This window comes from Diabrotica undecimpunctata, chromosome 9, assembly GCF_040954645.1.
Source record: "Diabrotica undecimpunctata isolate CICGRU chromosome 9, icDiaUnde3, whole genome shotgun sequence".
Classification (NCBI taxonomy): domain Eukaryota; kingdom Metazoa; phylum Arthropoda; class Insecta; order Coleoptera; family Chrysomelidae; genus Diabrotica; species Diabrotica undecimpunctata.
In genome coordinates, this window is record NC_092811.1 from 90410435 (window position 1) to 90423834 (window position 13400).

Below are 13400 nucleotides of genomic sequence, written 5' to 3' on the forward strand. Positions count from 1 at the left end.
TTTCTTACTTTATTTAACTTAGATTCATTCAACTTACATTTTATTGATTATTTTGTCAATGTTACATTTACATATGTGAAATAATTTTTTTTGATCAAATAGTTTAATAAAATTTGATAATTAAAATTGATTCATAGAATCTTTATTAGTCTCAGTTAAAAATGTTATGAACCTTGGACTGTTGGAAGTTGAATCAATCTTCACCTGCGGCTGGCTATCCAGCCACAACGTAGACTATTTTAATATATGATATTTTGGATTGACCTCACTTGTTTGTTCATTGTCTCTCTTAACCAATCACTGGGAGAAAAATGGTGATCTTAACCACCTTTTTCTTTCATTGTTTGGTTTTTACTGACAGGTTTGTTACCCAAATTTATCATATTCTTTAAATTTACCGCTCTATTGCACTAGAGGTTGGTAATTCGCCTTGCTCTTCTGTCATATTTTGACCTCAACGCCACTGCCTTTTCTCGTTGTTTGGCGTGGATTCTACTTGTTGCTTCCATTTAACCGGCAGCAGCTAAGAAGCTAAGAGTGGTAACCTCATTATATTTTTAAATATTTCAATCTTAATCAATTTAATAATGTTACCTAAAGTTAAAATTAAATTTAACTAATAATATACTAAATAAATATAAGGTTGAATGCTCGAATAAATGAACTTTGATCAGATAAAAGGCATATATCGAGCACAGTTTAATTAAATCTTGCCCAAGTACTTTCGATCCCTAGATCATCTTCAGGGGCATTTCGTCAATTGTGGCCTATCCGGCAAGAACAAGATGTCATAAACATATAAATGTACATTACACTACAATACAAATGGACAAACAAACACTTTAAAATAATTTAAGGAAGGCTACATTACTTGAAGAAGCCGGAGACAGAATTATATTATCATTCTGTCCTTTTATCCTTATATCCTTTTATCTGATCAAAGTTTAATAATATACTGTTGGAAGTGCATCTTATGATCTTTTTTAGTTCTCTGCAAATTAATGTTTTTTACTTAAGTTTTTTTTACATAATTTTTTTATACATGTACAATTACCACATGGTCTTTTGCTGTGCTAAGTTTGAGTTAATTTGTAAACTGTATTTAGTTTCAATTAATTGAATATACAACATAATCTTATAATGTCCATTGTCGTAAGTTTCTTTACATATTTAATATCATTGACTGCTACATGACTTTTTGAGGTAACACACTTATAATAACTTTTCTATGGATGTTAGGTTTTCATATTGTTCTTTTTAGATGAACTGATGATGTTTTCTGATTCGAAAGCGAAACGTCTTCAATAAATAGATGAAGTAGCCACCTTCTTTGTCTTTTTTCTCTCCACCTTTTGACCGAAGAACCCACCACTCTTCGAGTGATCCTTAAGGATTGACGGTCGTACTCCTTTTCTCGATATATATATATATATATAGATATATATATATATATACGTATATTGATGGCACACTATATACATTATATGTACCATACGTCCCACGTCGTTTAATTATATGTGTCATGTGTTAGGATTCGGCTAGTTGTTTATTTTGTGCTCAGTCAGGGGTCTTACTTAAGTCAATAAATCAAATTTACGTTATAGTATACCTATTATCATTCATAGTGTCATGTGATATCTCTTATGTAACTACACGATCATTAATAATGAAGATACTGTGTAGTGCTCTTTTGGTAGTCGCCTTGTTTGTCCCTTCTATATTCGTTATATCCTGTCCTTTCATATAACACACGCTTCAATCGGATCAATAACAACGGAGATATTTTCTGTCTCAACATATTTCCCACCCCCTCTCCTTTCTAATGATCTATCATACGTTACGATCCGATTAACTATTCTATCCTCACTGGTGTAAATAAGACCAGAACGGAACCCCTGCATCCTCAATCAAATAGAATGGTTGAGAGGATGAATCTAACGATGGGTAAACACCTGTCCAAAGTTGTATCCGAACATCAAAAAGATTGGGACCAGCACATTCATTTATTCCTAATGGCCTACCGCTCGGCCGTGAATGAAACTACAGGCCAGACTCCAACATGCCTGATGTTAGGTCGTGAAGTTCGTTTGCCCTGCGACCTAGAGTTTGGTTGCAGGCCTTCCGAAGAACATGTTGCAACCGAAGAATATGTCGATCGCCTGAAGTTAAGAATGAACAAAATTCATGAATTTGTCCGACAACACACCCAGTTAGCCAGTGACAGAATGAAAGATCAATATGATTCTCGATGCAAGAATGAAAGCTTTGAAGTAGGTGATCTTGTTTGGCCTCCACAACGTCGTCGAGGCTTGTCTCCTAAACTGAAAAAAAAAGGGAAGGTTATGAAATTAAAAATAGAATAAATGACGTAATATACCGAATTAAGAAGTTGCCGAAAGGTAAACCAAAATTAGTTCACATAAATCGTCTTGTACCTTATGCTGGCTCAAATAAAACAGAAGAAGCGCGAAACCTTCAACATGAGATCAAAGATGACCGGCGACCAAGCTTTAACGAATTTATGTCAAATAACGCAGAGAGAAAGAGTGCTAGATTCGGCGTGACCACATGAGTTCAGCAGGATCTTTTTAGCGTTCCATTTAATATCTCTCTAGCCCACTGCGTTGCCAAAGACCTTGAGATGACTAAAGGAATCTCGTCCATATTCTATAAGAAGTTCAGTCGTTTGGATGAGTTAAAAAATCAGCAGCCTAAAATTGGAAGAGTACTGAGATTAGAAGATGGACCTCGATCTTTGCTGTATGTGGTGACCAGGAAGTCTTATACAGACAAGCCAAGCTACGAGGATATATGGCGTGCTCTAACTAATTTGAAGAATATCGTTTGCAATTATGACATCAAGAATTTGACCTTACCCAAGATAGGCCATGCACTAGAAAATCTGTATTGAAAGATTGTCAGAAGCATGCTTGAAGTGTCTTGCATTAACCCAAAGAGATCGTGTCCTTCATTCAAAGTCAGTAGACTATTATTTCTTCTTAAGGGGTTGATGCAGAGCTGAAGAGTCCTGTAGATTCTGCCATCCTGGGCCTACATATAAAGTTACTAATCGGGACGATCAGATCTAAGAGGGGATCAGTGTAACTAACGAGCTTATTTCGACGTGTCTAAATGGGCTGTAAAACAAGTAAATTTATTAAGGGTATCAAAAAACATCAACTCAGACTTTATAAAGACCAATAACAATCGTACAGTTACCAAGATACCGATATAGTAAAAAAATCGTGGAAAACATGTTATTTTAGTATATTAAAATTTCATGTATAATAACGGAAAAAAAAACGAGTAAATGCTATATATACTTAGAAACAATCATACATATCTGGCTTAATAGCTAATACAAAATTAACTGTACGAAAGTAATTTTAATTGAGGGAATTTTATAAAAATTCCTAATCATATCATTAAAAGTTTCATGTTCAATATTATAAACAATTCAACAAGTACAAAAATAATTATTATTTTTCGTTCATTTCTCGTATAAACTCACTTTTACAGTATTATGCAATAAATTAACTAAATAATTACGTAGCGGTTTTGGGGAGTTGTGTGTGTGATTGGAAATGTTTCACTTATACCAAGTAGATGTTTAGTCACACTTTTAGTGACAGGTTTTTTTTTAACAGCGTCAACCACTGATAGACGAGCGGTTTACCCCTAAAAAGACGCTAGAAACATAATATACCGATTAGATTTTTTTTTGCGTGTCTACCGCACCAAACCTTTTTATTTGATTCTATATATTTTTTCTAGTTCAAAAAATGTATTTTTTATTTATTTTTCCAAGTTGGCCAGAAATTTTTATTAACAAATAACCAACAAAAAACAATTTCTTGAATCCCTTCGAGTAAAATTTTTTTAGACGTACTTTTTCTCTCTTGGTAATTTTTCGAAAAATGCTTCCTGTTAGAGTTTTTTGCAATTTTTTGTTGAAAAAATGAATTACAATTTTACAAAAAGTTTTATAATCTCTAAACCTTCACATACAAGTAAGAATATTTTGACAAGGATAAATGGTTTATATCTTGCTAAAAACAATTTTAAATTAGAACAAAGATTTTTAAGCGTCGCGTGTCTGTTTCGCCAAGACCGTACACGTACACGCTTTTTATCATTACATTATCATTACAGCGATAGATTGCTGAAATGCATATTCGAAATATTTGGTTCCATGTTTTGAGCACCATAGAATCAAGTTATACTTGTCAAAATATTCTTACTTGCACTTCAAGATTTAAAGATTATAAATCTTTTTATCGAATTGCAATTCATTTAATAGTTTTAGAAAAAAAATCCCAAAAATTACTAATTAAGGCATTTTTTCAACAAAAATTACAAATAACTCAGAAAGAAAGCATTTTTCAGAAAATTACCAAGATAGAAATAGTATATTACTTTATGAGGTGGAGAAGCATGACTTTTCTTGACCGAACGAAGTGAGGCGCGTAATAGAGGGCAAGTCAAGAAAAGTCGCTTCTTTGCCGAATAAAGTATACTATTTTTTCTTCAAACGTAGCAATTTTCAACCATAAATAGTACAATTCATACGCTATTTTTACTCGAAATTAACTGTGACAACTATCAAAGTCGTCTAGATGTTAGAAATTAAAATAATTAAGTCGTCGGTCGGTGGGATTTGCGTCTCCCTGGTTACAGTTGTTTGACAGTTATTTGCAATTATTAAAGACAGCTTATTGTTGTTGCAACCGCAAGCGCAAATTTAGTGCGAAAATGGAAAACCTAAACGAAATTGAGTCCGCGGCTAATGATGCAGTAGCACGTTTGGGGCCCTCCAAGTCCGGAATAAAGTATCGGTTAGCGTACAAGCACTTCCAAGAGTGGTGCGATACAAGAGGAGTACGGCAAGTTACCGAAGACGTTTTACTGGCATATTTTAATATAATGGAAAATGAAAATAAATGGAAATCTTCTACAATGTGGTCACGATACTCTATGATAAAATCCGAGTTAGTTATTAGAAAAAATGTGGATATAAGCAAATTTTTAAAGTTACGCGCCTTTCTGAAAAAAACAAGCGAAGGATATACTGCAAAGAAGTCTAAAGTTTTCACTAAAGACGAGTTTGATAAATTTTTGTTTGAAGCGCCAGATAAGTTGTACTTAGGATTAAAGGTAAAAAAAATTATATTGCAAAGCATGTAGTTTACTCTACTAAATTATAAAAATATTTCAGATTGTTTTGTTAATTGGGGTTACCGGCGCCTGTCGATGCGACGAAATGGTAAAAATGAAGACTGTGGACATTGAGGATAAAGAAAATGTAATAATTATCAAAATCCCAGACAGTAAAACACGACAAATTAGATCTTTTACGATAATTGGTCAAAACTACATTAAACTGTATAAAAAGTATGCATCACTGCGGCCTGAAAATTTCACAGAAATCCGATTTTTTATCAAGTACCAAAATGGAAAGTGTTACCTAAGCGTCATGGGAATACATTCGATCAGCGCAGTAGCCCAAAAAGTAGCTAGTTATTTAAATTTAAACGATGCAAGCGCATACACGGGTCACTCTTTACGACGAACTTCAGCAACATTTTTAATTGATGGAGGCGGAAATCTAGAATGCCTCAAACGACATGGGGGCTGGAAATCAAGCACGGTTGCCGAAGGATATATAGAGGATTCAATAAGAAATAAGAACGATAATGCTCAAAAAATTTTAAACCCTCATGATTCGCCAACATCGGGAATGATTGCTGAAAGTTGTTCTCGACCATCAGTATCATCAACAATTACCAATGTGTATCAAGAGTCGGGAACATTTTTGCACGGTTTCAATTTTGAAAATACCTCATTAACTAATAATTGTACTTTTAATATTACTATAAATAAAAATGATGTTTAATTGTTGTTAATGACATTTGTATTGTTGCTTTGTGACATGTTTCATATTGTTGCCATGACAACATTTTTCCCTCCGCCGTAAAGAAATGGGAAAAAAAACTGCTGCCGGCGGAGACATCAAACTTTGACAGGATCAAGTTAGATAAGTAATGTCATCATTATTTGACGTTTGAAGAAAAAAAATTTTACTCGAAGCAATTTGACAAATTGTTTTTTGTTATAAGTTATTTGTTAATAACAATTTCCGGCCCACTGGGAAAAATTAAATAAAAATACATTTAAACTTGAAAAAATATACAAGATCGCTATTTTTTACGCTATAAGTTTTAACGGATATGTAATTTTAGAGTTATCAAATGGTCGAATTGGTGCTTCACGTTAATAGTTGACAGCTGTCAGTCAAATGTCGTATGAGACAGCAAAATAATTAATTTTTTTTTGTTTTATGTTTTCTTTCTCCCAAGATATTATATTTTGTCTGGTTTTGTACATTTTGAGTTTCAAATTTTTTCTACAGAAATATGGAAGACATCTTAGAACAACTAATATTAGTTGAAGCAAATGACGAAGTTATAAAAGATTTAATACTAAATGATATTTTAAATGATAACATACAAAATGTACATTCTGTATTCAATTTTGATAGCCTAGAGCCTGAGCAAGCCAAACAGTATTTTCGGTATGAAAAACGGGACATTCCAAGGCTTGCACAATTATTAAGGATACCAGATACAATCGAAAGGAACTATAACTTTAAATAGCTAACATATTATTATTGCATATTGTAGGACTCGACGGACTGTGCATTTTATTGCGTCGTCTAGCATACCCTAATAGACTTAGTGATTTAAAAACCATACTTGCTTTTTTGTCTTTTTCACTATTTCCCTGTTCATAATTAATAAATATAATGAAATATAATAAAATGTTTTATTTGTCCCACATATGCTTAACCAAGAAACCACAAAACGGCTGTTATAACTAATGCACAGAAATAAAATTACAGAACAGAAACTTCAATGTCTCAGTCCCGAGTCTTGACGAATTGGTGCGATTCGCTTCTAACGTTACCGTATATCAAACCCGCTATCCGATGTATGGTAACGGAGCCCGTAAACGTTAAAACCATTATTCAATTTTCATACTGCGCATGCTCCATTTCTAAAATAACGATACCGTATTCTCACTCTCTCACTTGATAACTCTCTAATGCAAAAAAATTTAGTCGGTTTATCCTCTGCTTATAGGGGTAAACCGCTAGCCTGTGAGGTTTATTAGCGGGAGGACAAAATAAAATTACAAAGTAAATTACAATTTCAGTTGTTATGTTATTTAAACATTAAAGTTATATTGTAACGAGCAAGAATGACTTCAGGTGGTAGTATGCATGTCTTAACACAAGAACAAAGCAAGGACTCGTTGCTCAATTCGGACTTCATTGGGGTGGGTAAGAATATAGCTGATAGAAAAGGAACATAGAGGTAAATGGCAGATGGATTTAACAAAACGGAAACAAGAAATAGTGAATTTAAAAACTGTAAAAATCAGGGCGCCAATGAGTATTGACCGGAGACTCATAAAGGATTCAAATTAAACTATCTAACTTTAAATCGACATTTAACCACAGTAAATACTTTAAACTATTAATATTAACCTGCTTACTTAGATAATAAGAAAAATCATTATTTCTTTAATAAAATAAGATCATAAAAAAACAATAAACCTAAAAAAAACTATACTTATTCATCATTACCAAAAATAGACATATCATATCATCAATAAACTTATCTAAATAAATTAAGGTCATAAAGATTAGTTATTTAATTTGTTTATCCCGAAGAGCGATTATTTAATAAATAATTCTGGCCCAAACAGTGACTCTAGAGGTATTTAACAGATCGCAGTAGATTCTTTGTGGCTTTAATTTTAAAATATACTACAAAAACTTAGAACATTTTATTAAAATTTTTTTTTAGCTTATAAACATTTATAATAACTTTGATATTTTTTATGCCATGCACTTATAAATAGGCTCGCTGAGACGCTAGTGAAAAAGCACATTTAAAAAAAATTCTATGACCAATAGGAACCAATATAACATTTTTTTCTTAAAATCATATTGTAAGAAAAAAAAATGTGATCTTGGTTCCTAGTAGTCTTTTTTTAAGCCCTTCTCTGTATTTGAATTGGCGAATATAGGCCTCACCTATTTCTTGCTCCAGCGCATTTGCGGTCTTCCTCGTGGTCTTTTGGCTTCATATGGCCGCCAATTCCCGATTTCTTTATTTCATCGACCATCCAAGTTCGTTATGTCCAGCCCATTTCCATTTCAGTTTAGCTGCCTGTTCGACAGCATATGTAACTTTTGTTCTATTGCGAATGTTTTCAATGGTTTTATGGTCTTTGAGTGAGATACCCAGCATCTGTCGTTTCATAGCTCTCTGAGTTTGTCTGATCTTCTCCATGTTTATTTTAGTGAATGTCCAGGTTTGAGCTCCATATGTACACGTAGGATACAGGAATTAAATACTTTGGTTCGCAGTCTTTGGGGTATATTTTTATTTTTAAGTACGTATGAGAGTCTTCCGAATACTGCCCATCCCATTTTTACACATCTGCTTATTTCGGTAGTCTGATTTTCTTTGCTTACATTGACATTTTGAATCAGATATGTATATTCATCTACGTGTTCTATCTCTGTCCCTGTGATGTTTATTATAGGTTTGTCATCTTTGTTTGAAATTAGTTTAGTTTTGCTGAAATTCATTTTCAGTCCTTTTTAAGGGATTCTGTGTGTAGCTCCTCAATCATTGTATTCAGTGCATTCCACGTGTCGGCTATTACTACTACATCATCTGCGTATCTAAGATGGTTCAAGTATCTTCTGTTAATAGGGATTCACTTAATTTCCCAGTCTATTGACTTAAGATATCTTCTAGGTCAGCTGTAAATAATTTTGGAGATATTGTGTCTCCTTGTCTTACGCCTCGGTTAATTTTTACTAGTCTTGTTTCGATTCCATTACCCAACGTCACTATCATTTCAGCTTGTTCGTAAATATTATGTATTAATATTCTGTACCTGGAGTCGATCCGGTTGTTGACTAATGCTTCTTCTATTGCCCACAGTTCTAACCTATCAAAAGCTTTTTCATAATCTATAAAAGCCAGACATAATGGAAGATTGTATTCGTTAGTCTTTTCTATTAGGATTTTCAAAGTATATAGATGGTCACAGGTGCTGTACCCTTTTCTAAATCCGGCTTGTTCTACTGGTTGATATCCGTCAAATTTAATTGTTAACCTGTTTGTAATAATTTTTGTAAAGGTTTTGTAAAGTTGTGAAAGAAGTAAAATGGGTCGATTTTTCAGATCTGTGGTGTCTCCCTTTTTGTGTATTAGTATTGTTTTAGCAGTATTCCATTGTTCGGGTATGTTGCCTTCGAATAGACATTTATTAAATAGTATTTTTAGGTATGTGATGGCTTCTTCTCCGCTTTCCTTCAGCATTTCTGCTAGGATTCCATCGCTTCCAGGAGCTTTATTCCTTTTTATTTCTTTTACTGCTCTTTCTATTTCTTCGTGGCTTATATGGCTATATGGCTTATTTCGGGCATCACTTCTGAGTTGACATTTGTTATCTGCCTTTTCAAGTTCTGTTTTGAGGAGTTAGGGCGTACTTTTTAGGGACCTAGTAGTCATAGGAGGTACTTTTTTTTTAAGATTGTATTTTTCACCATCGTTTCAGGGAGCCTAATTATAAGCGCGTAACATAAAAAATATCAAAGCTATTATAAATGTTTATAAGTAAGCTAAAAAGTCAGACCATTTTTAAACGGTTTTTTTAATAACAAATTTTGATAAAATGTTAAAATTTTCTGAATATATCTTAAAATTGAATCGTCAAAGAATCGATTGCGAAAAAACAAAGTTATTAACATTTATAAATTACTGCAAAAATAAGGTCGTTTTTCAATAATGTCGGTCAATTGTTTATTTATTTTAATTAAGAAACTAGCAAATTAAAGACCTTATTAAAATCTACAACTTTTATTTGAATCATTTCTCTGTAAAATGTATAAGAAACGTTTTATAGGTAAAAAATTAAATTTTAGTTGTACGTCTTCAAGGATGTGTCATCAATAGACTTAGGCAAAAAAGGAAGCAAGAAAAAAACAAAAGCTTGAAGAGAAAGAAGAAAAGCACCTAACGTCACGAAAAAAAATGCAGAATCTGATGGCAAGAAAACAGTAAAAATTAAAATTTCGAAAGCTGTTAAATTAAACCTAAACATTAAGAATGAAGAAAAACAAAAAGGAGAGATAGATGGAGCAAATGAAAAATAAAATAAAATTTTGAACAAAAATGTTGGTTCTGGCAGAAGAACAGGTAAAAGAACTAGAAAGTCTAAAGCTAACAATTCTATGAATTTAGAGGTGGGCGACTACGAACTAGATCACTACGTCATTGTAGTTTCCGAGGAGAAACATTTTCCAGGAGTAGTGAGAAGAAATAACAGAAGATAAATTCAAAATTAAAGCTATGCAAAAAATAGGATATCATTGAGATGGCCAGAGACAAGATTATATTATTTGGTATGATCCAGAGGAAATTGTTTGTTTGATTACAGTACCGATTCAGTACTTTAATAAAAGGGGTTTTTTCTGTACCTGAGATAAATAATTTGTAGGTCGTTCATAGCTCTATGCTCTCATGCAATAAATGAAAAAAAAAATACTGTTGCTAAGTAAGTTATGAAAGTATTTTTTGCTGTTTTTTTTTTGTCCAAAATGTATTAGGTATGTACAGGGTTTCTCATTATATTTTGACCCCCCACTTATTTTCCTTAATTTCGGGAATACAAAAAAAAGTTTCAAATAAAAGTTATATTATTTTATCTGTACCGACCAACAGTGTAACAACAGACCAAATTTTGTATATAGGGAGTGCCCAATAAAATGCATCTTCAATATTTCAAATGGGAGAACCTGTATTTTTTTATAGTTTTGAGTAGCGCATTTCCTGATTAGAAATATATAACATAGTGTAGCGTTAGTTTTGTTCTATAATGGCGTATGGTACTACTATACTATACTAAGATAAGAAAAAAATATATTTAGAAAGTCAACAAAATTAATGATTTACAATACTACATTTAAGATACAATACTACATTTAAGATTACAATAGATGCTCAAAGTGCCCTCCATTGTTATCAATGCACAAGTAATATCTTCGTCTCAAATTTTCTAATGCGTCAGATATTGTGTTATTATGACCATTTAAATTTTCAATTTCCGCGCGAACTTTTGCCGTGATAGTGTTAATATTTGTATTTGAATCAAAATACACTTTTTCTTTTAAAAACCCCCATAAAAAGCTATCACATGGTGTTTAGTCGGGACTATTTGGTGGCCATGTAATGGTACCCTTATTGCCAATCCACACATTAAATTGATTATTTAAATGTTCTTGAACGGCTACGACATTATGTGGCGGTGCTCCATCTTGTTGCCATATCATACTATTTAATTGATTTTGTGTATTATTTTGATTTAATAACTCATCCACTTCTGTCACCAGTCATTAGACTGTGTCCAAATATGATTCCCCAGTTAATTTATAATCATAAAACAATGGTCCAACTACTTTGTTTTGAAACATTCCGCACCACACATTTATTGATTTTCTTCCTGACTTTTTTATTTGCTTAATTTTTTTTTCTATTATTTTTCTGTTCCCAAATACCTATTTCTTCTATTAAAAATGCCTGAAGTTGAAAAATTTGATTCATCTGTCCATAAAATATATCGTCGCACGGCTTTTCTCTAATGCATTAGTAGCATTGTTTAGACTAGTTTCGGAATTTTCTAAAATAAAAATGTTATTATGGCTTTAATCTATTATTTAAGTATTTAATTTTTACCTTCAAAGTAAAGCAAAGTATTAAGATCTTCATCATCATTTCCTACGATAGTACGTTTCTTCCGTTCAAACATTTTTTCATTTATGACATGACGGTCTGTCGATTTGAATAAATCAGCTTATATTCTCTTCTTGCCACTTGCTTGTTTTTATTATTTTTTTCATAAATTGAGAATATGTCTACTTTTTTATCTGCAGTATAACCCATTTCGGTATGAGAACTGACAGTATATAATAAATTAATAATTGTTTCATTTTGAAATATCAGTTGCATAGCCACCTATGGTTACCCTTTTGTAGTACCATATGCCCTTATAGAACAAAACTAATGCTATACAATGTTATATTGGTAATCAGGAAATGCAGGGCTATTTAAAACTATAAAAAAATACAGGGTGTCCCATTTGAAATTATGAAGATGCATTTTATTGGGCACTCCCTGTATACAAAATTTGGTCTGTTGCTACATTGTTGGTCGGTACAGATAAAATAATACAACTTTTATGTGAAACTTTTTTTGTATTCCCGATACTAAGGAAAATAAGTGGGGGTCAAAATATAATGAGAAACCCGGTACATCTTTTTATTTTATTTAGTTTTTCTATGCCTCTTCTATATAAAAATTATGTTTTTATGCTTCTTTATTTTTTATACCTACTTTGAAAATATTAAAATACATATTTACAAAAAATTGTGGGTACAGTTTAAAACAAAAAAAAGATAATCTTTTTGATCCGGAATTAAAACACCATTAGGCCGGAATTACTACTAATTTTTCAACACAGGCCGGAATTAAAGTTTTTTGCATTTTAGTAAAAACAATATTTTTTGACGAATAGAAAACACATTTTCTATTTTTTTTTATGAATTATTTTGATAAAGAAAACATCAAGCTATCAAATATAGTTTAAATCCATTTTTTTCTATTATTTCGTTTCATTAATATTTACGTCTAATATTCCTTAACTGGGCCGTTATTAGGTCGGTTTACCTTAATCAAAAAAAGTTAATAATGTGTTTGGCGACCCCATAGCTGAATACACTCCTGTATACGTCTAGGTATTGACAAAATGAGATGGTCGATGTCTTCTTGTGACACCTCGTTCCAAGCAACTTAAACTTCATGTATTAACTGTGCCAGAGATTGTGGAGGATGGTGCAAAGTGGACAGTCTCCTTCCCATTATATCCTTTACATGTTCGATAGGATTTAAATCCGGAGCACGGGGCGGCCACAGCAAAACATGAACGCCAGCTTCTTGGAAAAAATCCATAGTTTGACAAGCAATCTTGCTGAAAAAGGTCGAGATAAGGCAGTAAAGTGGTTTGTAAGATGTCATCAACAGAACGCGCAGCTGTCATATTGCCTCGAATAAACACAAATGGTGATCGGTTACCATAGGCATTAGCCGCCCAAACCATTACTCCAACTGTCCTGTGTACATGCCTCTCAACAGCAAACCCGATATCTCGTCTCTCTCCACGGCGAGGTCTTACCATCCTACGACCATCATGCATTCCTAAACAGAATCGGGATTCATCGCTGAATGCTACATTACGCTATTCTGCCACCCAATGCTGCCGTT

General features: G+C 32.7%; 1 protein-coding gene across 2 annotated transcripts in view; it reads right to left on the minus strand.

Annotated features, from left to right (window-relative positions):
• The window catches only part of LOC140450276 (probable ATP-dependent RNA helicase DHX35), a 332996-nt gene that overhangs the window by 129554 nt on the left and 190042 nt on the right, over window positions 1-13400 (minus strand). The gene's annotated exons all lie outside the window — the stretch shown is intronic.